This window comes from Ctenopharyngodon idella, chromosome 24 (genome assembly GCF_019924925.1).
Source record: "Ctenopharyngodon idella isolate HZGC_01 chromosome 24, HZGC01, whole genome shotgun sequence".
Lineage (NCBI taxonomy): Eukaryota > Metazoa > Chordata > Actinopteri > Cypriniformes > Xenocyprididae > Ctenopharyngodon > Ctenopharyngodon idella.
The window spans coordinates 8,122,159-8,149,986 of NC_067243.1; the positions used below are offsets into that span (position 1 = coordinate 8,122,159).

Below are 27,828 nucleotides of genomic sequence, written 5' to 3' on the forward strand. Positions count from 1 at the left end.
GTAAAACGGAAAATCATTTATACAGGACTTTTGGCTGAATATGCTGTAAAAATCTGAATTCTAATTGGCTGTTAGTGAAACTCACATAGAGAAACCTCATGATGAAATATCATCTTCTGCCTCACATTTTCACACATCTCCAAAACTAACAGCTGGACACAATAAGCAAAATCTCCTGTCTTTCTTTCGACTGTTTTTCCACAGTATTGTATTTCATAAAGCACACTGGTCATGTGAAACCTGTTTTGGATGTATTAGCAGATCTGAGGAAGAGAAAGCCAGAAATATTAACGTTATTAAATGATCCAAATGCTTCATGACAGGACCTCACCTGTGCCAGAAATTCGCAAAATCCTCCGAATTCTTCCACTATGTGTGAAAGAAAGTAAAACTTTCAAACCTGCAGAGATTCAGAGAGGAAGACCTAACATGGATCCATTTCAAAACAAAGGAAGCACTAATGGCTACTCAGCCATTTTGACCTCTTGGAAAAGTATAATTTCTGAGAAAATGACCAATATTTTAGTAGTTATTTCAGCCATTACATGTTGTCAATAGCTTTTTGTATGTTTGTTCATTCTCTGACTGATGTAAAAATAAATAGTTTTATTCTTCGGATGGCACAAACCTGTGCACTGTGTGAGGTTTTGCAAATTATCGGATTTCATGTGGAAAATGCATCCAGCCAGATCTTTCTTCCTCTTCCTCTTTTCTCTGTCTCTTGATGAACATACCTTTACTGATCAGAGGAAAGGAGAGTTTATGCCACAGGAATCTGATTTGTAGAGGAGTCTTTCATTATGATGTCACTGCACTGGAATGTGGCGCAGTTGATGAATAACGAGTGGAATTCCAGCCGGGAAAGTGCTAGTTATCCCAGCGTGGAGGAGTTTTCTTTTCTTAAAGGATTGCATCATGATATAAGCACGAAATCTGCCCAGCATCACACAACGCCTCGCATTGCCTCAACTGAAGGTCACAGTAAAACCGAAAGAAAACTTTTAGTCAAATTCTGAAAAAAAGAATCACACCCATTTTTTTTTTTTTTTTTGCATAATTTAATACCAGAACAACTAATGATTTAATAGAACAATGTGTACAAAGTCAGTCAATCCTTGTGTTGTTTCTGGCTGTGTGTAGAACCTGCCACTCTGCAGATTTAAAGGCACAGTATGCAAGTTTCACCACTAGAGGTCACTTATTCAAAACGATAAAGGCGTAGCTTGATGACGCCGTGAATGAGCGAGGAATCATGGGAGGTGTCGTCTTTACCTTCACAGCTGATGGAAAGCAATCTCACGGGACTCCAGCATGAAATCATGTTCATAGATGAGTTAATGTATTAAAGTTTTATTACATTACTGTGGTATGAAGCAGAGTGGGGCCGAGAGCTGTGGGAGCAGAATGAGGCCAGTGGAGCGAATGCTAATGAGAGACACCTGCGCGACACATTGACCTCGAGTTCCATAAAGGAGCTCCGGAAGGATATAAGAAGGAATGATGACAGTGAATAGCGAGAGAGGACCAGGCCTGGGACATTTTTCGTTGCTGTTTTTATTATGCGTATATGCCGCTGTCGTTTATATAATATATAATAGACTTCTGTTGATAAAGGTATCCAAAAAGTTGCTCACCTGTCTAATAAAACAGTATATATTAAAGCGTCTGATGTTTCCATGGATTCTAAAAATAAAAAAGATAATTGCGACTTTTTATCTCACAATTCTGACTTTTTTTCTTGCAATTGCGAGATTTAAACTCACAATTGCAAGTTATAAAGTCAGAATTGCATGCTATAAACTCACAATTGCGTCTTATAAAGTCAGAATCGCTAGATATAAACTAACAATTCTGTGAAAAAAACGCAAAAAATGTTTTTTCCCTCACAATTGGACATTATAAAATGCAATTCTGAATTTATAACTTGCAATTCTGACTTTATATCACAATTCTGACTTTATAACTTGCAATTTTGACTTTTTTTACTCACAATTCTGACTTTATAACTTGCAATTTTGACTTTTTTTATCTCACAATTCTGACTTTTTTACTCGCAATTCTGACATTATATCTCGCAATTCTGACTTCATAACTCGCAATTCTGACTTTTTAACTCGCAATTCTGATTTTATAACTCGCAATTCTGACTTTATATCTCGCAATTCTGACTTTTTAACTCGCAATTCTGATTTTATACCTCGCAATTCTGACTTTATAACTCACAATTCTGACTTCATAACTATAACTCGCAATTCTGACTTCATAACTCGCAATTCTGACTTTATATCTCGCAATTCTGACTTTTTAACTCGCAATTCTGATTTTATACCTCGCAATTCTGACTTTATAACTCACAATTCTGACTTCATAACTATAACTCGCAATTCTGACTTTATAACTTGCAATTCTTACTTTATATCTCACAATTCTGACTTCATAACTTGCAATTCTGACTTTATAACTCGCAATTCTGATTTTATACCTCGCAATTCTGACTTTATAACTCACAATTCTGACTTCATAACTATAACTCGCAATTCTGACTTCATAACTCGCAATTCTGACTTTATATCTCGCAATTCTGAGAAAAAAAGTCAGAAATGTGATATATAAACTTGCAGTTAGCTTTTTTATTTTTTATTTCATGGCGGAAACAAGCTTCCATAGATTTCTCTGGATTTAAACACTGTTAGAAACATTTTAGATAATGTAAGTATATAATTATATAACATTATATATCAATATATAACATTGTTCTAGTGGTTTCTGGATATTTTAATCCAAAATCTTACATATTGTGCCTTTAACAAATTCCTTTTAGTTTAATAAAATATTAATAGTTTTTGCAAAAATGTACTCAAAAAAGAATAGTGAATAGTGGTTGTGGAAAAACTAAATTATGACTGTTTTTGGTGCAAAAATATTATTATTTATTTTATTTTTTTTGTGATGCAAAACAACACGCACAAAATAATTAAAAAATATGTCATATGACCCTTTAAAAATGACAGTCACAGTTAACATGTTGTCATTTAGCAGATCCCACTGAAGTAACCTGAGGTTAAGCGTCTTGCTCCAGAGCACAATGATGTTCGTTTCTCGCTCCTGGGGATCAAACCAGCAAACTTTCAGTCCTGAGCTTTGAGTGTGTTCAGGGGAAAAACACATAAGAAAGAAAGTATAGAAATAGAGTTGTTGAATGATTGCAGGCTCTGTGGAGTTTAGGGAGCTGCAGGCGACTGCTGCTCGTCTTTATCTCTGAACTCAAAGTGGCAGTTCGGTGCGTGCATGAAATATTTAACCTGTTAAGTGGAGCTCAATGGAATGGCTCTTATACGAAACGAAGCCTGGGAGACTTGCAGGATAACCACACATACAAGGCTCCATCTCTGATATGCATTAAAACACAATAAAGATCTAAAATTCATCATGATGGAAGAGTTTTCAGACTTTTAGAGCAAGTATGCCGCCCTTACAGAAAGTACCATGTTATTTTGGGCTTGGTATTCTTATATGGTTTTGCCACCTGATGTAAGGCCAGCAACAGCAAAAACTCACAGGATGTTTCATTTGTGTTTGTTACTGTGCTGTATTTCCTATGTAAACGTAACTATAAATTTCAGCAGCGAGACAAACATTAGCATCTCAGGAGCCCTAGAGGTCAAACAAATCTGTCTGTACAGGAGAAAGGTCACAGATTTTGCAGTTACAAATGCTTCAGAGTAATAGACAGACTGATGGTAAACTGAACGCTACAGTCACTAGCCTCTCTCTCTCTCTCTCTCTGCATTCCTCTGCCGTTAGGTAAGAACCTCTCTTGCCAACCCAAGTAAAATGATGTATTCAAATTTCCATGATTCAACTTCCTCATCCTGGTCATTGAGTCCATATACGGCTAATTTCCATTTTCCTGATGTAATCTGCCTCTGTGTGTTATAATTGGTGCCCAATGTGTTCAGATTCATATCATATGGGTAAATAACTGCACTTCTGCAATGATTGTGGAATTTGTGGTGTTCTGATGTGTTTGTCTGAGTGATATGAAAGTTTATGTTGGTTGATTTGGGCAGAATGCTCTTAGAAACCATAGCAACATTGTGTTTCTTATTATTTTAGTGGCATTAGATGTTCTCTAACTTGAGTGGGAGTTGTTTTATGTGTGTTTTCTTCAAAGTAATCATATTCTACACTTCTGTGAAGTCCTCTTATAATCTTAGACATTTCATGCAACCAAAAACAGATGTAATTTACATTTACATTACTCTTTTTTTTCTCTCTCTGACCCTACATGAAATCAAAAACATTCCTATTGTAGTTCACTATCGTTCAAATGTTTGTGGAAAACATGATACTTTTTTTTTTTTTAGGATTCTTTGATGAACAGAAAGTTGAAAAGTTTTTCATAACATGAATTTATTGACTCACTTTTGATCAATTTAATACATCCTCTTGAATAAAAGTTTTAATTTCGTTAAAAAAAACAATCTTTCTGACCACAAACTTTTGAACGGTAGTATTAGTACATGTTCCTGCTCTAATTTTTCATAAATCATTAGTGTATGTTATTCAAAAGAACAAAAAAAAAAAAAACTTAAAGGCACAATATGTAATTTTCGCCTCTAGAGGTCGCTTATTCAAAACAAAGGTGTAGCTTGATGACGCGTGGAATCATGGGAGTTGTCGTCTTCACCTCCACAGGTGATGAAAAGCAATCTGACGGACTTGGGCAGAATTCATGTTCATGGATGAGCTAAAGTTTTATCAACTTTACTGTGGTATGAAGCAGGGTGGGGCCAAGAGCCGCGGAAGTCCAGCGGAGCTTTTATTATGCTTATGCTGCAGTCGGTCGCTTCCGCTATTTTCGTTGTGTATGTGGGATAACACAGCACTGTTTTACATGGTTAAAACAATCATACTAAACACATTTGAGTGTGTTGAAAGTTATGGTGTAACATGCATTCGCTCGGTGGCTAGTATAAGAGACTTCTTGCACTTTGCAGTAATCTAGATCGATATTAGAATGTCGTATTAATAAAAACTGGATGACTTGTGTTGCTAAATGACATGCAATTAATTTAAAAATATATTTTATGATGGAAAAAGCTCTCTCTGATTATGCTATGTTAGCCACTTGACAAAATAGTGTTGTCTATGAGGCATGGTAAAAACATGGTACTTGCGGTAAAACAAACGATAAGACTAAACGTGTTGACGTAAAAGTGGTTTTTGGATATTTTAATATAAAAATATTACATATTGTGCCTTTATATAAGTAAAATTCTTAATCTTTTTAATCAAAAGAGAACACTGAGAGTGTATTTTGAAAAGATAAAATGATTAGAAATTAATTATTTTCAATGAGAGTTAGCAATTTTGAGCAACATCCAGCAAAGCTACATGGTACATTTCAAAAGATCAAGGAAAATAATGTTTTTCATGTTATGACCCCTTTAAATATTCCAGCTCACCAGACCAGATGCTATTTTCTTTCTATTTCTTCTTCTTATTCTACTTTAAAGACTCTCCATAAAAACACCAGAGAGAATCAGCAGGTATTTCCTGTAGATTAAAAAAGATAAATCCGATTTCGAGTTCTTATTTGTCCAACGAGATGTCCGTCATCTGAGTCACGCCTCCAAACAGCATTAACGCAGTGCGACACGATTACGTCAAACTTATTCAAAGTTCTCGCAACTCTCCTGAGAAGCGTGTTGAGATTTATGAGCTGCATAACCATTTCCACACATATACACACCAACCTTCAGTGACCTCTCCTCTCCTCTTTTTCTCACTCCCTCTTTCTTTCCCCAATTCACTGGAAGTTCTTTCATATTTAATGAGATTAGTTCCACCCACTGCCTGCGCTGCAGTGTTCCTGCAGCTGAGAACAACACAAAGAGATAGACCACATGATGAAAAACTAAGAGAGAGAGAGAGAAAGTTTCATTCTCATGAGTCAGTTATTAGTGTATGATGGGAAAATCTGACCCCAGATCAGATCTCCTGCCCCATCTGCTGCTTCAGACCCATAGATGGTGCTATTTCAGAGCTGAGGTCACGTTTGTGTGCGGACTTTCTATGAACCCTGAAAGAAATTTGATGTGAAAATAATTTTATAAGTGGTACTTCCTAAGGTAAACATTACTAGTATTATTTCTCAAAGTCATAGTGTTAGTTATTTGAACAAACCTCTGTGACAAAATATTAAAGACCCCCTGTTGTGAAAATCAAGTTTTTAATGTTGTTTATGTGTCTATGTGGTGTTTTTAAAGGTGCAATATGTAAGAATTTTGCAGTAAAATATCCAAAAACCACTAGGCCAGTGTTATATATTTTGTTCACTTGAGTACTTACAATATCCCAAATGTTTGCAACTATTTGTAAATCGTGAGAAAATTGCAATTTTAACCAAGGCTCCGGGACGTGTGAGGAGTCGCCTGTCAATTGCGTCATACCCGCGTTACCCGTGTTTCGGGTTTTATTTTGTAGAAACCATGGAAACACCAAAGACGCTTTAATATTTACATGTTTTAATAGGCAAGGGAACAACTGTTTTGATGTATTTATAGACAGAAAAACTAATTATTGTTATATAGGTCAACACGTTTAGTCTTATTGTTTAAATCTAATTTTCTTGATTTTCTGCGAGTACCATGCTTTACCATGCCTCAGAGAAAAACTCTATTTTGTCAAGTAGCTAACATAGCATAATCAGATGCAGCTTTATTTTTAGCAACAGTAATACAGCATTTTCTCCATCATACAATATGTTTTAAAATGAATTGCATGCCACTTATCAACACAAGCCATCCAGCATTTAATAGGATATTCTAAAATCGATCTATCTTACTGCAGTGTGTAACAAGTGTCTCACAGCAGCCACCGAGCGAACGCACAGTGTAACGTTATAACATTTTCAACACTCTTAAATGTATCTAATATGATAAACAGAGCTGTGTTACCTCATACTCATGACCGGAAAAGCGGAAGCAGCGGCGGCGACTGTGGCATAATAAAAGTTCCGCTGCTCGTGGCGTGTGTTGCGCAATCGCTCCAGCGGCTTCATTCAGCTCCCACAACACTCGGCCCTGCTCTGCTTCATACTACAGTAACGTTAATAATCGCATCCATGAACATGATTTCTGCCCGAGTCCTATCCCGATTATTTTCCACCGGCTTGTGAGTTTTTTAGCTGTTTGATAATGTAGTCAAGCTAAAGGCTAATCATATTAATTACCGTTATGTATCCGACGTTGTAAACTGTGATACCTAAAACACATTACCATTCTGATATTTCACTTCTTATGAATCAGTTTCTGGTTTAAACTGAATTAAGCCAGTACTTTCTTGCCATTATGTAGCGTTTACTACAGTAAAGTTGACCAAGTGGATCTCTGAGCTTGTGAGAGCGAGTGGAGGCGGGGCTAATTTGCATATACATGGACCCGCGTATACTAAATGAAGCAAGGGTGTAGAGTTACATTCAAGCTATTTAAAGGCATGAAGAATGTTTTTTCACAAGAAAAACATTAAGTATGTCATTTTGGTGATCAAAGATAAGTTTTAAGGGATAAAATTACTGACTTTAAATTTGGTATTTAACTTGCTCATCACTGTTTGTGCTATGGACATGAATGATATCTCAAATTGTAAAGGCTTGTAAAGGAGAGGTGTGCTATTAATTTGAGCTTTGGGATGAGCTCCTTTTCCAGAAAACAAGCAGTTAGCAACTACCAATGTGCTAAAGCCACCTATAACACAAAGGCAAAAAATGCCCTGGCAACTGCATAGCACTGCACTAAAAACACTCAGAACATATTAGCAACCACATAGAAACACCCTCGCAACCACCCAGAACACAGACTGCATAGCAACATGTTAAAAATGTCTTAGCCACCACATAGCATGTGTTTTAGTACTTGTGTAACCTTCTGTTTGTTTTTAACAGATGGGATTTCGGTGCTGTGACGAACGATTGAGTTGCATCAGATATTGTAGCCAATTATATAGTTTCATTGTGTTTTTGTTGCAATTTCACACACACCGAATAGTTTGGAAACTCAGACCGGGGGGTTATCTAAACATGCAGAGAGTAGAGGAGAGAGTTGTTTAGGGCTGAGGAGATTTTCAGGTGGGCCTGTGGTCTATCACTGACAGCTCATAGACGTAATCCAGATGACAGAGGGAAGAGCGCGAGAGAGACAGAGAGATATAAACAGAGATGGCATGTGTTATGGTTTCACATCTCTGATTGATGATCTTCAGCGCAGGGTTGGCGCTCGCAAATTACATCTCGTGTCGATTGGGAGAGCAGGAAGATTTAACATCTCCTGAGGTCCAATCCAACTGTCCCTGATGAAAGAGTCAGGTGATATTACCTCACATGAGCACATTAGCAGTGGTGTGAAGTATTTGAGTAAATGTAATTAGTTACTGTACTTAAGTATCTTTTTGGCTACTTTGTACTTTGAGTATCAAAGATATTAGCAACTTTTACTCTCTACTTGACTACATTTTTGAACAAGTATATGGACTCTTTACTCAAATACATTAGTGATGAGTAATGCAGTTACTCGTTACATTTTGCATGGCACCTAACTGTTTCTGCAGCAGTTTATTTCTGCTACAAAAGAAGTGATATCGCCATCTACAGGGCATTTCAGGTACTATATCTTGTGCGTTTTGCCCTTATTCACCCAAACTTGTCAACAAGGATACTTTACGTGAATTGGAGTCCATTATCAGGTAGTTGAGAATCGCAGGTATTTCATATATGAGAAGAGGACATGGCTACAGTCGAAACCTGTCCAGGGCAAGAGGCTTTGACTATTTAATTTTACTTAACATTATTTTATTTATGACCTTTTTTGAAGGATATTGGCTTACTTGTGGACTTTTTGAGCACTTAACTGAGACTCGTTCAGCGCTTCCAGGTTCTACGTCAGAACGCCAGCTCAATATTAGCTGACGCTGTTCACGTGAGCAGTGAGCAGCACGACGCATGCGTGTGATGCTGACACAGGGGGCGGCCAATAATGAGTCGGCATTCTGACGTAGAACCTGGAAACGCTGAACACAGAGAAGATATTGTTGAATAAAGTCGTTATTAGGCCCCGAGCACCTGATGGTGTGAGGACCCTATTGTAATTGCTCGGTCAATTACTCTTCTTCTCCGAAATGAATTGCATTTTTGAGGGCTTAAACATGCTCGAAAACCCATGAAACTTTGCACACGCGTCAGAAGTGGTGAAAATTTACATCTGATATGGGTTTCAGAATTAGGTGTGGCTCGATAGAGCCACCTACAAAATTTCAATTAAGCGCCCTTCGCGTTATATTTCACGTACGAGTATGAAGTTCGGTAGACACATGTAACAGTCCAATACCTACAAAAAAGTCCATGGGTGCAAAATCTGAAAACCCAACAGGAAGTGAGATATTTTGAATTTTCTCTGCAAAATTTTTGCAGTTTTTGCCATTTCCAGACGTTGTATTTTAACGAACTAGAGCTTTAATCAGATCATCTAGAGCTTTAATCAGATCAACATCATATTTGGTCAGTCCTGGCCTGAAGAACATCTACATGGCAATATTCACTTACAGTCATAGCGCCACCTGTGGGCAACAGGAAATGTCATGTTTTACACTGTGATTAACTCCTCATTGAGATTTAACCAGAACAACATCATATTTGGTCTGTCTAATCTTAAGGCCTTAGCGATGTTAAATTGCAAAGATCTTGAGTTTTCATTGAACGCCGTGTCCGTGGCGGCCTGACAAAGTCTGATGTTTCGCCATGAAACAGGAAGCTGTTGTAACTCAGGCATACAATGTCTGATCTGCCCCAAACTTCAGAGTCCTGGCCTGAGCACATCTACATGCAAATATTCAGTTAGTCATAGCGCCACCTGTTGGCAACAGGAAATGGCATGCTTTACACTGTAGTTCACTCCCCGACACACATTTAAATATGCCACGAAGTACCAAACATGCTAGAAACACGTTAAATCATGCAACACTTGGCTAAGTGCTAATGTTTGCGTTTAACACCACAAAACAGGAAGTTGTTGTAACTTGCATACAATGTCCAATCTGCCCCAAACTTCACAAGTTTGATAATAGTCCTGGCCTGAAGACATCTACATGGCAATATTCAGTTATAGTCAAAGCGGCACCTGTTGGCAGCAGGAAATGTGGCACGTCGAAATGACTTTGTCATAATTCTCCTGTATTTACTCGCTTAAATGCATGTCGCCCACTGTTCACTGTTTTCCTAAGGCCTCTGGGTGGCGGTGGCCCCGGGTGCGAGGGCCCTTTCATCGCTGCTTGCAGCTTCAATTTTGTTTTTGCGCACAAAAAGTATTCTCATAGCTTCATAAAATTAAGGTTGAACCACTGCAGTCACGCTGACTATTTTAACGATGTCTTTAGTACCTTTCTGGACCTTGAAAGTGGTGGTTAAATTGCTGTCTATTGAGGAGTCAGAGAGCTCTTGGATTTCATCAAAAATATCTTAATTTGTGTTCTGAAGATGAATGAAGGTCTTACGGGTGTGGAACGACATGAGGGTGAGTAATTAATGACAGAAATTTCATTTTTGGGTGAACTAAGCCTTTAAGTACTGTTAAAATCAGATACTTTAGGACTTTTGCTCGAGTAGTATTGGAATTGGTGACTTGAAATTTGTAATAGAGTCTTTTTTGCTGTAAGGTATCTCTACTTTTACTCAAGTATGGTTTTCAGGTACTCTTTACACCTCTACACATTAGTGAGGGGAGAGTGAGTATTTCCATTTCTTAGAGTTTATAAATAGTTAAAAGCAGCTCACGATTGGAAGAGAGAGATATCTTATCTTAAAGAGACTCTTCAAAGCTCCAAAAGGAAACACACCCGGAGAAACGGAGACTGTAATCTGAGGATGTTAGCAATACTCTAAGTTTGTATTTATATAAGGCAAAGATGAAACAGTTTTTCCCGAAATCAAGCTTAAACTTTCTTGATCAACAAACCCGCCCCTCCAATGCCGGGAACCATGTAGTCTAGCAACATATCTGGTCTACTTACAAAGATTCAGCAGCATAAACCTCACAAACTTTGATGAATCCAGCGACTTTACTTCCGTAAGAAGCAGCCCTGGAACCTCACAGGCAAAAACTACTCAAGACAGCTTAACAATGCATTGGCAACTGCATAGCAACTGCATTGTAATGTAAACAATTTAGAACACCTTAGCAACCACCAAGCAACAGCCTAGCAAGCACCCAGAACAAAAAAAGCACTCAGAATGTCTCCAACCACATAGCAACACCATAGAAACCACCCAGAACAGCCTAGCCTCGGAAAACTTTGACAAATCCAATGACTTCCCTTCTTCAGAAGTGTTTGTTGTAGCAGCCTGGGAACATAACTTTGCTTCCTGACTCAATGATGTTGTGTGAAAGCCAGCTAATCTGATCAGAGCTAGTGCTCTCTGACAGATCCATGCTGTTTTGAGAAAGCTCTTGACGTTTTTTATGCTTGTAGATGGTCAGTGCGAGGTCTGTGGTCATGGCACCTGAGACCTGACTTTTCGACCCCTGGGAGGAGGTGATGCGATCATCTCACGTAGACGTAAAGAAAAGGTTAAAGGCCACTAGTTCTGCTTTCCATCACACTTCTACATCCACATTATGTGCGTTCACAAGATTTAAATCTGTATCAGTTTTTAGAGGCTGGTAAATCATAATATAACCTTGAGAACAAAGCAGAATATAAAAGTGTGGTCAAGGATATCTTGTTTACTTCCTACTAACTGCAAACTCTTCAAGCATTTGGAAATATCCTAAAAACGCTGATAAGATTTGAGACTAGAACATTCAAAGATTAAAGGATACAAATCCAGTGACTAGTTGTACTAATTGTACGTACAGTGTTAGCTGGTGGAAAACATGCTCTAGGACTGTTTTGTCTGACTCTAAATTTATCCTGAGATGTTGGGATTCCCACGCTGTGTGTGTGTGGATCTGTTCACCGTAAACGGGAATAATGGGTCACAGAGGAAGGCGGAACATTTGTGGGTGGAACCCCAGCAGCGCCTCCTGTCCAGACTCTGTGGGTTCAACCTCGCTGGGGACTCATGGAGGTTGTGGAGTTGTCAGTCATGTGGTCATGTGGTCATGGGAAAACGGGAGCCGGAGCAGAAATGAATCTGACATTGGAGTTACAGCAGGAAACTGACCTCAGAACAGGGCTTCTGCACAGAGACATCGAGAAAAACATGAAAGACAGAGAGACTTTTACTTACATAACTGCTTAATGTTAGCCTCTTTTTTCCTGGCAAATTGGCTGATTATTCATTTCTTAAACAATTTTCATTTATTTTGTTTCACTTATTTTGAAACTTTTTTTTTTTTAGTTTACTTGGCAATACAAATTCTAAATTTATACAGAGTTAGTTTGGTTTAGCAATGCTTGGTAATACAATTTCTAAGTTTAGTTTAGTTTAACTGCTTTGGCGATACAAAATCAAGTTTTACACTGCATTACTGTTTAGTTTAATTTAGTTGTTTAGTTTAGCTTAGTTTAGTACTGCAATGCTAACAGGCTGATATCTAGCTATGTAGCAAAAGGACAGTCAAACGTTTTATATTCAGTACAAGTTTTTAAAATATTACAACATTTTCCATGTTTTACAGCGGTTGTACCGAATGACCTGATGTTTTGGGACATGCATATGAGCAAGTGAAAACACGAATTTTTCAAATTAAGAGAGAGTTAGTTACTTTGCTTCATGACCATGTGGTTCTTTGCAGGTGTCTGAATGATGTCACATCCTGTCACATGACATTGACCTCATGACTTGATCCAAAATGATGCCTTTATATTAGTTACTCCGAATGACATCAATGAAATTCATTTTTCCGGACATTCATAACAAAGCAACCACTTCTACACATAATTTTAATACCATTTTGCACTATGTTGATATATGATGTTATAAAATCATGCCAGAATAAAAAAATATATACATTTTAAGGTATTTTATAATACCTTATAATTATTTTATAAGGTACTAATGAAATGGCTGTATTGGCCTTTGGACGGTTAAACCGAATGACTTTTTGACACTTCAAAATCTTTAAAATACTTTTATATGTAGCAAAATATGATTAAAACATTTTGGATTCAATAAAAGAGATTCTACTACCTTACATACTTTGGATGTCATATCTTTGTTTTTTATTATTATTATTAAGGCCAAAAGATGACCCGTCACGTCACTGACCCCAAAACAGATTCAAATTTTACACTGAACTGTTGGTTTGTTTTGTTTTAGTTATTTTTTTGCATTGCTCTGACAATACAAATATTCAGTTCTAGTCAAAGCTTACTAAGCTGAATGAAAACTTTGCACTGCATTATTTTTTGTTTGAAATGAATTAAGAGGGAAAGAGAGAGAGAGAAATGGGGAAAGAATGGAATTTCCCACGTTTTTCTCTCTCCAAAGTTCTCAGCGAACTAAATTTAGGAGCATTGGAGATGCTCTCAGTGACACTGTGATGAAGAAGGTCATTTTCCTGCTATTTTTGTTCTCAAGAGACCCCCTGAGCTCTCTCCATATTTCTCCCCTGCTGTGAAAGTCCTGTTAATCGTTTTCTCTCCGTGTTTGTTGGGAACATGTTGCCCTTGACCCCCTGGTTGCAGCCAGACCCCCACTCTCTCCGTCTGACGTCATGTGGGATCTACAGCTCAAACAAACTCCCTCTCTCTCCACCAGGTGTGATCATAATCAATCATTGCCCTATTCATCCCTCAGTTTTCTTCAATACCCTGGTCATGTGACCTCTTTTGTTCTGCTTATGCACACGGTCAGACTTCACGCAACAGTATTTCTCTCTTTCTGCTCTGGTATGCGGCCAAGTCCCTCGTTCCTTCCAGTGGACTGTCCTCCTCCAGAGAGCGAGGGAGGGACTGTTGGGGGAGGTGGAGAAAGGGAGGCAGGAAAAAGAGAGAGAGAGAGAGAGGAGAGCCCAACAGAATGTAAACACCTCCTGTCCAGGACAGGCTGTTCTTACTGGCATCTCAAAAGAAGTGATTTATAAAGCTTAAGACGTAGAAAGAGTTTTTTTGTCTGACTTTAGAGCAGCACCAGATCTCTCTGAGCTCATGCGATCGATCAGAAAACCACGTCATTCTTTCAGCACAAACTTACTGTAATGAACACAAGCTGTATTTCCTGTATCATTCACTGGCAGGCGCCTTGTGTTTGTCTACCGTAACACCGAAATGACCGTCTGTAATACATACTGTGCACCTATTACAAAAATTACTGTAATCTCCAGGAGGGACAGAAAAACAGGACTTTTTTATTGTTTTAACCATCGTTTTGACTTTACAAAAATATATTTTAAAAAAACTTTTTTTATCAAGTAAAACATTACTTGATATTGCTGTTGAATACTTCAAGCACTATTTACTTCATTTGTATCTTTGTTCTATTGTTTTTAATTTCTTTTATTGCTTGTACTTTATTTATTAATGGCTGTTTATTAATGGCTGTTTACTTGAATAAATTACTTGAAAAACTATGAAACACTCTTTACTTAGTTGAGAATTATCTGATGGCTATATGCCATTGTTTTAGTGTCATTGTATCTATTGGCGTTTTTCTTCTTCTGCTCTGGAAGTCTATGGCAGCCCATAGAACCGCTTGGGGGAAACTTATGAAATTTGGCACACTGATAGAGGTCAGTCCCAACATTAACCATACCAATTTTGGAGTCTCTAAATCAATGCCTCTAGTGCCACCACCTGTCCAAAATTTTCGCACGTTTCATGTTCATCAGCTTTTGAACCATAAGGGTTAGAAACAATATTTTTCCTCTGATTACTTGGCTCAAGACGATTCGATTGATGACGTAATTTTCCGACATTAAAATTTTCCCGCCATTTTGAATTTTCTGAAAAAATGACTTTGAACCAGATTATCTTCAGTTGTGGAATTTAAGTTGATTTGTCAAAACGTTTTCAAAAAACGTGCGAACGAATTTTATGTAGCGCTTGCGAAAATAGACTTCAGGCTCTATCTCTATCGCATTCAGAGCAAACTTGGTCCATGTCATCCCAAGCATGACCTGAGATTACATGCTGCGTTTCGGCGCAGCGCCACCTGCTGGTCCGGAGATAAGAAAAATGGCTATTTTTGCTTATCATTTCTGAACGGTTCAAAAAATCATAAAAGTGGTCTTGTTAGATTTGGGGCATCATGCCAAATCAAATGATATCAAATTTTCCCATATTGGCCAATTTTGGGCGTCGGCCATTTTGAATGTCATAGTAAAATGCTGTATTTCAGGAACACATGAATGTATCATTACGAAACTCAGTATGGGTCATAGGCACGATGCCCTGAAGGAGTCTGAGAAGTTTCGGAAAATTATTTACATAACTTTTGATGTGGTTGACTTATTTTCACGGGAGTCATCTCCTTAGACTCCTGAATCCTTGCCAAGCCCAACCATACCAAACATGCTAGGTTTTGCCTTATGGTTAGTACAACATTGTGATTTAGCATTTAAACAACATTCATGAATATCTTAGAAACCGTTAGTCGAGCGAGATGAAACCACCGTAGGAAAATCCAAAACATAAGTCATTGACTAGATGGCCAAATGTCAAAATTTTAATAGTAAGTGGCAAAAAAATGCAATCAAAGTCAGGTGTGGGTAATTTTTCATACATATAAGGAAATGAGGTTTTCACTACAGTACATGTGCACGAATCACTTATTTCCCCCACAAAATATTTAGATATATACAAATAGACAAACATAAGTAGTTTGAAATTCTAGGAAGATTGACTCAATTGTCATTTTGACACAAATGTCATTTGTAAACATTTTTGTGCCATGACTTTTAAACTCAGTATATAAATTCCTGCTTCACTGTGCTTGTACATGTGAGTTTAGCGCATAGATTATCTCTGCTGATTAATCAGCTCTGCATTCCCTGAAAAACTCTGATAAGATTTGAGAACAGAACATGACCGTAACGTGAACAGATCCAAGAGCTAATTACAAAATCACTGGAGTAATTTTGTGTCATTATTGGCATTATGTTGTCTTGAGTGTTATCAAACACAAACCCGGCGCAGGAAGCGAGGTCCGCGATCTTTCCTGTTCTGAGAGATTTCAAAGTGTTTCTGTTTGGTGGAAATGAGGCCGGCAACAGAGCAGAGGACAGAGGGGGCGCGGAGAGAGCGTTTTAGCACTGCGATGAGGCTAACGCGATTGGACGTTTTCATTGAGGCGAGAAAGAAAGAGAGAGAGAAGGAGGGAAGAGAAAAGAGACATGCGGGGGATGTCGAGGGACCTTTGGGACGCTCTTTCTGCTTTTAGGTGAAACCACAGCTCTACAGTACTTGTACCTGCTGCACCTCCTCTCTGAAGAAAGGAGAAAGAGAATGCTGAAAATAACAATGAAAAGACACGTTTAAAACAAACTGTATGTCCCTCATGAAAAGATCATGAATGTCTATGCTGGTCCGAGCTGGTTTATGCTAATTAGTGCTGGTCAAACAGCATAATCTTTCTTCTGAAGCTGGCTGACAGAGTTACTTGTTATGCAAGCACATAAACATTGTTTACTTAATTGAGAATTATTAATGGCTACATAATTATATATTTAATTAAGTACTGTGGTCCTTCATACCATACCTTCATGCTTGTTTAACCTGTAAAAGCACCCCTCGAAACACTACGAATGCAATATGTTCTGATGCATTTCGGAACGTAATGTGAAATCGAGCTTGCGTAACAACTGTTTGTGTTCACATCTATTCATAGAGTATGTTTCGGGCCTAAGAAGCCTTCATCTCACCAGCATCCCAAGCTGCGTGCCAAAATACAACAGCAGTGTCTTTTCTGCAGGGAAACTAAAAATTTGGTGTACAGTACCTTCCATGCAGACTTTCTCTTCACCATGGAGAAGTGAAGAGCTGTCACTTTCAGGTAGCAGATGCTAGATGATGTTAGTGGTGTGACATCATGTCCAGACACCTGACCTCCTGGGAGTCTGGCTGCAGTGAATCACCTGGAAGAGAGAGAGAGAGAGGTGTGATACACAGCCTGATCAATCAAAACAAGATTACTGAAAATACTAAGAAAAACATGATATATTGGTACCAATCTATCAGTTAACTGCTATTTAGATTACCTTTGCTGTAATCAAATGCTCACTTACATTTAATCTTTAAAAACACTTTTAAATGGTATCTTTAGCAAATTTCAAAATTAATATCCATTTTTCATAATGTTGTAATGCCTAAATTCACTTGATTCACTCGTCTGATTTTAGTTTTTAGTGTTGTATTTTTTATTTATTGAGATAACAGTATACAATTGACACAGTTACTGTTGCTATGTCCAACAAGCCATGCCGCTGTCACATCACACATCATGTTCGCGGAGCAAAGAGGACACTGACAACACGTCGACTGACAAGACAGTGCAGGTTACTTTTGATAAGTCTCAAATTTCAAATATTGTAATTTTTAAAGAAATTTAAACAGTAAATACCATTTTGTGGCTCTTTAATGTGTCATGACAGATCGCTGTAGCGCCTCAGGCTCGTGAACTACTAGTTAATTTATAGCATCAAATAAACATGAATGAACATGAGAAGGAATGTTGTTTCAACTGCGGAAAGACGTCAATACACACCATTTTTCAAATTCAAGTCCACCGTTAATCTACTAACTCCCCTGACTGCTTTGTCGGACAAAACGGCGTTATGATTGGTTAGATCGCCTGTCAATCAAACTCCCGGCGAATGGTCAATTGCAATATTTATTATATAAATGTGAATTATTAAATATATTTATTGGTTTTCAGCCATAACATGAAATGATCTGAACTTGAATGAGAACATTAAAGAATAAAATATTACAGAATTAATAATCAATATTAATTACAGTACTAGAAAATTATATGACACAATAATAACATTGGCTGACGAAATCATAAGCCCCTTTCACACAGCAATCCTGGTAAATTTCTGTAAAAAATAACAACTTTTCCGGTAAATACACACATGTGCTGTTCACATAAGCAATATAACTTTAAAAATGCTGGGTTGTTTTAACCCATGTTTGGGTCAAATACGGACTAAATTTTTTAATTACATTTTTAAACCCAACGGTTGGGTTTGTCCATATTTGACCCAAACATGGGTTGAAACAACCCAGCATTTTTAACGTCCTGTCTTTTTAACGGTAAGATACGATTCACATATCAGTACCAAAATACTGGTAAACTCTGTTATGTCAATCATCAGAAATGACCTTTAAACGCTGAGCGTTTTCTTTATACACTTGGATGAGAAGTGCATTACTCTGTTCAATTTGACTACATATTCTTTTTACCTGTGAGTGACAGGCGTAAAGGGATAGAACACGATTTGCACTTAAAAACACGAAACACATAATAAATAGTACTGCAGTTATATCATAACTGCAGAGGCGCAGCACTGATGAATGGGAAAGAAAGAGAGCTTGAGATGTGGCGCAACGGTCAGACGTCCAATGATTGGCCCAAAGCAGACTTCTTACATCAGCGTGTTCGGACCTCGTACGTGCCCATACAAGTAATCTTCATTCGTTGTTCACACATTGCATCAGACGGGTAATTTACTGGTAATGTTACAACTTCTCATACCAGTAAACAGTGTTGGGGAAAGTTACTTTTAAAAGTAATGCATTACAATACTGCATTACTCCCTAAAAAGTAACTAAGTGCGTTTCTTAGTTGCTTTTTATGAAAAGTAATGTCTTACATGGGCTGGGCTTACTTGTTTGTTTTTTAATAACAACAACAAAGTTCTATTTTTTTTGGCAAATGTTAAGGCCCTTTCACACCGAAAGTGAAATGAATAAGCCTCAGGCTGAAGGAAATGCATATTTACGCCTGTACAGTAAAGGGCGCTACTCAAACAAACCTTTCAGCTGTGCTGCTAATTTGGATTAAAGAAGAATAGGATACAGGAAAAGGAAGTTCAACATTTCTAAATCTAATCTAAAGTATTTTTTGCGTATTAGTATGGTTGAATTAGATCATTGAAGGTCAGCAGCAAAGACACCGGTTAATAAAATGAGATTAAATACATAAAGTATATTTGTGTAATTATAGTTAATTATTACAGGTTTGCATAAAATTCTGAGATTGCATTTCACTGTTTTTATTCATTTTGGGGACAGGAGAGCTGTCAGTCAATAAATGTGAAAAAGTAACTTGCATTACATATTTGTAAATTGAAAAAGTAATGTGTTACTTCACTAGTTACTTGAAAAAGTAATCTGATTACTTAACTCAAGTTACTTGTAATGCGTTACCAACAACACTGCTGGTAAATTGCCAGAACCGATTTACCTGTATTTTTGAAAAAGTCCCGTCTACACATGATATCGTAACATTAAAAGACTGTATGTGTGAAAGAGGCTATATTTGTAGAGTTGGTGGAGATGTTTGGTGTTGTCCTTCCATAGGAAAATTCATAATTTGTCTTTCCTTCTTCTTTGAACAATAGAGTCGTCTTCTCTTTATGCTCAGGTGTATAATTTCTCGGCCAGGCTTCCCTGAGTACAATGACCTCACTTCCTGTCTTTCTTTTCTTCACACTTCCTGTTCGACAATAGGCTAGATTTTTCCACAAGCTGCTTCTTAAATCTAACATCAGGATCGTTTCCATTGGGAATGTCGTCCGGTGGCCCATGAATTCAAGCGCCGGCCTTGAGTTAAGACCAGCTAGGATTAAACTAGCCATGCCAACTTTATCTTTTACTTTACCGTAGACCACAAGCGAGCAGAAACTTTTCTTTCCGAAGCCACAGTGCTGTGAATGATTTAGCGTCCCTGCGGCGGTGCTGCTGGGAACAGCAGGACTACACCAGTGCTGACTTTAGCGCTCATCATTTATGAAGGTTCAGGGGAGAGAAGGCTTGTCTTAACCCAGCTAGAGCTTCTCGGAGCTGGAGGGCATGAATAAAGCATGCTCAGCCTCCGCTCTGTCTGTACGGTAGGCCTCAGACGACGTGATGGAGTCCAGGGGGGAACAGTAGGGGTCGGTCGCAGGAAAACACACACTAGGCCAGACAGGAGGCATGTTGTGACTGGGAACAATGAGGTTTATTTAGTATGACAGCAGCAGCAGGAGACGCAATGAACACGAGAGCTTCAAGCAGGTGTGTGTCCGGCTGCCTTCAGATCAGTGGACGGCAACATTATTGCACTGTGATTTAGCATTTAGCATTTTTGTGATTCTGTTTTGAATTTTTTTATACGTAATCAAGGATAGTTCACCTAAAAACTTTGTCATCATCACCCTAATGTCATTTCAAACCTATGACTATTTTTCTTCTGCAGAACACAAAATGATAAATTTCAGATCACTTTAGCGTGGTCTCAAGCTTCAAAAAAGGACCCAAAAAGCAGCATAAAAGTATTATTCTATCCCTATATTTCAATAATATTCCAATAATATCTACCATAAATATGGAAGCTTGTTTCTGCCAATAAATAAAAAAATAAAAAAGGTAATTGAGACTTTTTATTCTCACAATTCTGACTTTTTTTCCTCAGAATTGCGGGGTTATATCTCACAATTGACTTTATAACTCGCAATTCCGACTTAATATCACGCAATTCCGACTTTACATCACGCAATTCTGACTTTATATCTCACAATTCTGACTTTATAACTCGGAATTCTGACGTTGTATCCCGCAATTCCGACTTTAGAACTCGCAATTCCGACTTTATATCTTGCAATTCTGACTTTATATCACGCAATTCTGACTTTATAACTCGGAATTCTGACTTTATATCACGCAATTCCGACTTTATATCACGCAATTCTGACTTTATATCTTGCAATTCTGACTTTATATCACGCAATTCTGACTTTATAACTCGGAATTCTGACTTTATATCACGCAATTCCGACTTTATATCACGCAATTCTGACTTTATAACTCAGAATTCTGATGTTGTATCCCGCAATTCTGACTTTATATTCCGTAATTCTGACTTTATATCCCGCAATTCCGACTTTGTATCACGCAATTCCGACTTTATATCACGCAATTCTGACTTTATAACTCGGAATTCTGACTTTATATCCTGCAATTCTGACTTTATATCATGCAATTCTGACTTTTTAACTCGGAATTCTGACTTTATATCATGCAATTCTGACTTTATATCCCGCAATTCTGACTTTATATCACAAAATTCCGACTTTATAACTCGCAATTCCGACTTTATATCACGCAATTCCGACTTTATATCATGCAATTCCGTCTTTATATCCCACAATTCTGACTTTATATCCCGCAATTCTGACTTTATATCATGCAATTCTGACTTTATATCCCGCAATTCTGACTTTATATCACGCAATTCTGACTTTATAACTCGCAATTCCGACTTTATATCACGCAGTTCTGACTTTATAACTCACAATTGTCTTCTGAATAAAATCTTTGAAAATAAACGGTTCACAAAATCAGTCTGCATGATTCATTCATGAATCCAACTGAGTTCAACTCACTGATTCAATGATTCAATCACAGCACTGGAGGTCTCACTGGAGGTCAATATTATTCATGAATAACAAATTTTGACTTCAGAATTTTTGTTTTTGTCATGACTGAAAGCCTCATTCATAGTAATTGTATTTCATTAAAGAAATAAAGTCATGTGGGTTTGGAACAACATGAGGAGAGTAAATGATGACCATTTTAATTTTTTAAGGGAGTTTGATCGGCATCACTGGTGGTCTCCACGGAGGTAACAGTATTTTCAAGATTCAAATGTAAAATTTTAGGAATCAGTCATTGAAAAACCCATATTGATTCATCACTAATCTGATTATATGTGAAGGCCCTGCTTTCTGCCTTCACATTTGTGTGCTGTGATTTGTGAGATGAACATTTGATTACACATGATGAATTAAAAATTGAAAGGGACAGCTTTCCTCTTCTTCTCCATTCTCATGTATCTTTGATGTGCATTTCATTTCTTTTCTCTGGTTCGCTCTCAGACCGGCATAACACGAGCGCGAGGACGTTTTTAGCTCGGTTTGGGTAATGAACTGTAAGATTTGACTGTGTGGAAGGAAAGGCAGTGAGACGGAAGACGGTCCCTCTTGAGGGCTGCTAAAAGCCTGCTGTCGTAAAGCCTTTCTACCGCCACACCCCACCAGAGCAACGATCGCAGAATCCCGCACAGATGCTCCGCACCGAAGCCACGTTGACAGGATTTTGTATCAATGCAGTTTAGACTGAGGAAGACCAGTGTTATTGTTACTGAAAACAATAGCATGAATTTCTATGCTGGTTTGGTTCTGGTGAAATGGGAAAGTCATGCAAAATCATTGGTCAAAAGCATAGACTGTAAAAAAAGATGTACAAATCACCTTCACTCTCTTCCATTGTAGAAAAGTGAAACTGTCAATGTCCCAGTAAGGCGTTTACATTTTAGAAACCCGAGTCTGCGCAGTAGTGAAGCCGCGGTATTAAGGCCCCGCCCATACTCCCGCAAAATCGTTTTATGTCGGTGTGAAATAAACAGTTATGGAAATGTAGAAATTAAAAGTTTCAGTCACCTCCCGAAGATCCCTCAAAAAAGTCTGTTGGTGCCTCACTGACTACTTCGCTCAGAGAAGCTGTCAATCTCAGCTGTCAATCATGATGTCACACCCCCATTTTTACAACATCAAATAACTAACTAAACCCAAACTTATTTAAAAACTTACATCAGCGTGATAAAAACTACATAAAATTACAGAAACCATCTTTGAAAAAAATGTATCTGAAGTGCAATTTGATTGTTTAGTTTGTCTCACGTCCCATTAGATTACATGGAGAGGGCGGGGTTTATGACCTATACTGCATCCAGCCACCTGGGGGCGATTGAAACGTTTTGGCTTTACTTTTCAAGACTTGTGCGGCAAGTGTAAGTGATGTAAGAACCAGGGTTGTGCAAAATTCAGAATTTGCTCCATTTCAATTCACGAGTTGGTATTGGCCACTCGTCACAGGAAATTGAGTTGGAATGACAGGAAGAGGAATTTACTGAATTCAAAAGGTATTCAACACAGGTGATGCATTCTGAGAAATTAAGTAAAATTCAATTTTGAATTGGGTGATTTAAAGGATTAGTTCACTTTTCAAATTTCCTGATAATTTACTCACCCCCCCAAGTCATCCAAGATGTTTATTTCTTTCTTTCTTCAGTCGAAAAGAAGGTTTTTGAGGAAAACATTCCAGGATTTTTCTCCATATAGTGGACTTCACTGGGGATCAATGGGTCCAAATGTCAGTTTCAGTGCAGCTTCAAAGGGCTCTACATGATCCCAGACGAGGAATAAAGGCTCTTATCTAGTGAAACGATCGGTCATTTTCTAAAAAAAATGAAAAATAATATACTTTTTAACCACAAATGCTCGTCTTGCACTGCTCTGCAAGCATTACGTAATGACGTTGGAAACGTTACGCGTGATGTAGGTGGAAGTACCGAGCAAGTGTTTACAAAGCGATTGTGCAAAGACTAAGTCAAACACCCTTTACAAAAAAAGGTAAAACAACGATGTCGGATGATTTTGAAGTTGGAGGAGAAAATGAGATGGAGTTTTTCGCCCTACCGCGGTACTTCTGCCTACGTCACATGTGACCTTTCCAACGTGATTAAGCAATGTGCATCGCAGAGCAGTGCAAGATGAGCATTTATGGTTAAAAAGTATATACATTTTTTCTTTTTTTTTTTAGAAAATAACCGATTGTTTTGCTATATCAGACCCTTATTCCTCATCTGGGATCATCTAGAGCCCTTTGAAGCTGCTCTGAAACTGACATTTGGACCTTCAACCTGTTGATCCCAGTTGAAGTCCACTATATGGAGAAAAATCTTGGAATGTTTTCCTCAAAAACCTTTATTTCTTTTCGACTGAAGAAAGAAAGACATTAACATCTTGGATGACATGGGGGTGAGTAAATTATCAGGAAATTTTAATTCTGAAGTGAACTAATCCTTTAAAATGTATTCTCAGTTCAGCTCTGAATAGTGCACAACCCTGCTGGGAACCTTACTTGAACTTACTGTTAGTTTGGAAACATGCTGGTCTTTTCAGCAGGGACATCCATCAAAATCTGTACACAAGTTGAAGTTTAAGTTTGGACTGGACTGAAAGCCCATGTCTGTGATCTTGCGCTGCTATATCAGGTGGACGCTTCAGGGGGCCAGTGTCGCTCCGGCCCCTAGTCAATAATACGACTGACAACGCGCCTTTTACGGATTAAAAAAACAGAAATGATCAGTAACACACACACAGAAGTGAACTCACCACTGTACGGACACAGTCCTCGGCATGTAACAATAGCTGGGACTGATATTTCTCTCCGTTCTTCATGCTTTGATGTACATGAGCGCCTCTCCTCCCTAAAAGGACGGAGAGGATCTATTAGCACAGAAACAGACCTTTAAAATCCTCGAGCTAATAAAAGACTTTCAAGCTTCTTGACCACACGGGTTTACAAGACCCAGATCTTCCATTCCGATAACACAGGATTACGTAGTAAACTTCTACTTCCATCTTTTTTCCGTTTATCCATTTAAGTCTGGGTTTTCTGGTCTTTATATTGGTTTATATTAGTTTTGTCTCTCGCCCTCCGTCAGCGTGTTTTATCAGCTGACAAAGGGCTGGAGTGCTCAACTGCTGATTTGTTGGAAAATAAACACTGACAGTTTAATTTATCTCAGCTGTTCTGGACTCCATAAAAGGCCTTGGTCTTCTGAAAGTCATTTGTTTACATTTGAGCTCTTGGATGTTTGATATAAAAAAATCTATTCTTTCTCATCTTAAACAATGGGAAAAGAAAGCCAATGGGTGTCGTAAAAAATATTTAGGATTTACTAATCAGCAAATCTGTGCCTTTTTTCTCACATATCACGTATTTGGGTGAGGAATCACTCGACGGGCTGGTTTATTTAGTTGATGTGTGTCAACAGCTATGAACTTCTGTGTCCAGTTGTGCTGAAAAGCAGAGGAAAGCGAGATTTATGAGTGTTTTGGGAGGAAATGAGGAGAGAGATCTCATTTATGTTCCAGTTAAGCATCAACTTTGTCTCAGTTGTTTCTGCCAAAATCATAAAAATAGAAACAAATAAGCCAAGTGTTGAGATACAGCATATAGACATATACAGTTCACACAGACGTTATGCTTCCAATGCTGGCAACTTCCGAAACTCTGAAGGAGACACTTGTCAGATTATGTAGATCTCTTCAGTATTGCAGCTGTTCCTCCTGTACAGCAATGAGAATGGAGAGCAAAAGAAGACTTGGTTTTGGTTCTTAGAAGGACACAGTGGTCCAAGAAAGGAACAGTGGTGAACCGGCGACAGGGTCATGGGCTCATTGATGCACGTGGGGAGCAAAGGCTGGCCCGTGTGGTCCGATCCAACAGATGAGCTACTGTAGCTCAAATTGCTCAAGTTAATGCTGGTTCTGATAGAAAGGTGTCAGAATACACAGTGCATCGCAGTTTGTTGCGTATGGGGCTGCATAGCTGCAGACCAGTCAGGGTGCCCATGCTGACCCCTGTCCACCGCCGAAAGCACCAACAGTGAAGCATCAGAACTGGACCACGGAGCAATGGAAGAAGGTGGCCTGGTCTGATGAATCACGTTTTCTTGGATGGCCAGGTGCATGTGCGTCGCTTACCTGGGGAACACATGGCACCAGGATGCACTATGGGAAGAAGGCAAGCCGGAGGAGGCAGTGTGATGCTTTGGGCAATGTTCTGCTGGAAAACCTTGGGTCCTGCCATCCATGTGGATGTTACTTTGACACGTACCACCTACCTAAGCATTGATGCAGACCATGAACATCCTTTCATGGAAACGGTATTCCCTGGTGGCTGTGGCCTCTTTCAGCAGGATAATGTGCCCTGCCACAAAGCAAAAATGGTTAAAAAATGGTTTGAGGAGCACAACAATGAGTTTGAGGTGTTGACTTGGCCTCCACATTCCCCAGATCTCAATCCAGTCGAGCATCTGTGGGATGTGCTGAACAAACAAGTCCGGTCCATGGAGGCTCCACCTCACAACTTACAGGACTTAAAGGATCTGCTGCTAACATTTTGGAACCAGATACCACAGCACACCTTCAGGGGTCTAGTGGAGTCCATGCCTTGACGGGTCAGGGCTGTTTTGGCAGCAAAAGGGACCAACACAATATTAGGAAGGTGGTCATAATGTTATGCCTGATCAGTATATATATATATACATATATATATATATATAAGCAGCGGCTATTTACACTAAGTGACAATAGCAGCATTTTCTTAGCGATATGCTATTTACACTAGGTGAAAATAGCAATATATACTTATATTAAACACTTGTTAGGCAGTTTATTTACTTTTTTTTCATTTTTATTGAAAATAAATGCCTTTCTGATGATATGTGATGGGAAAATGGAGAAGAGTGAGCTCAGAAAAAGGCGGATACGAACCTGCGTCGATCGCGCTAAAAGCCAGTTCTTGCTGCGCCACTGAAGACGTTGAATTTTCTTTTTTAAAACTTGAGTGGCCCAACCAGACGGTGGGCGGAGCTAGTGTAAATAGTGTTTGCCAACAAGGGACACTATTTGCACTTAGTGTAAATAGACATATATATATATACATATATATATATATATATATATATATATATATATACATATATATATATATACTTATTATACTGCATATTACTAGGATATTGGCTGTTTATTAAGCACATATTAATGCCTTATTCTGCATGACCATCCCTTAATCCTACCCAATAGGCTACCTAAACTTAACAACTGCCTTACTAACTATTAATGAGCAGTAATTAGGAGTCTAATGAGGCAAAATTGACCATGTATAAATCATTATTGTTATATATAATTATTAAATACTAGTAACAATTATATTTAATATTATAATATTAATAATATACACATCTTACCTTCTTATTCCTGCTGTTCTTAGAAACATCTGAGAGGCCATACAAAATTACATATTGACTTGCATTAAGTAAATATTTTATTATTATTATTTATTATAATTATTATTATTCTATTTCATATTTATCTATTTTATTTATTTTATATTTAATTTCATTGCTGTCTAGAAAAACAATTAAGCTGTCTTATTTGTGATTTTACCATCTTATGAGTAGTTCCTGTTGTCCACGAGGGCATGTACTGTATCTCTCTCTCTCTCTCTCTCTTTCTCTCTCTCTTTCAGGGAGACTCTTCACTGGAACGGTCTCCCAACAGCTCTTGGCAGCAGGCGTTCAATGCAGAGAGCAAACAGGGAATTCACCTTAAAAGGAGCCAATCTCGAGTCTCTATAAACCCGAGAGAGTCGAGAGTGTATATACAACGGCATGAAACAGTTTACAGTCACTCCAGAACTTCTTAAATAGATACTAGACGTCTGTTTTTCTTGTGTGTGTGAGAGAGAAAGAGAGAGACACTACATTTGCATGGCTTGACTTTCCTATAAGAGACGTCTGTGTGTGTTTATTATCTTTTTTTACAGTCATGTTTAATATATTGTCTTTTTTACTGTCCAATGCACAGCTTACACAACAAAACACTCACTGTTGGGCCACCAGACAAGCATGTGATGAATAAAACTTTGAACTCTGAGAGAGAGAGAGAGAGAGAGTTACAGAAAATGGCTTACTGAGTGTGTATGTCACAGACGAATGACTGTTGTCTGGTTTCGTTGGTGGAAGTTGTTCTTTGAGCATCATGGGAGACCAAA

The 27,828-nt window shown here is 38.2% G+C and overlaps 1 long non-coding RNA gene across 2 annotated transcripts; it reads right to left on the reverse strand.

Annotated features, from left to right (window-relative positions):
• LOC127507077 (uncharacterized) lies at positions 1–26,632 on the reverse strand. 2 transcript variants are annotated; one of them, XR_007928231.1, is made up of 4 exons: positions 24,375–26,632; positions 16,934–17,069; positions 2,330–12,232; positions 1–2,155 (listed from the first exon to the last, which is right to left on the reverse strand). It is a non-coding gene; the product is annotated as an uncharacterized LOC127507077 (long non-coding RNA). The 2 variants fall into 2 exon arrangements; XR_007928230.1 differs by having other exon boundaries at positions 1–2,197.
• Positions 26,633–27,828: the final 1,196 nt, after the last annotated feature.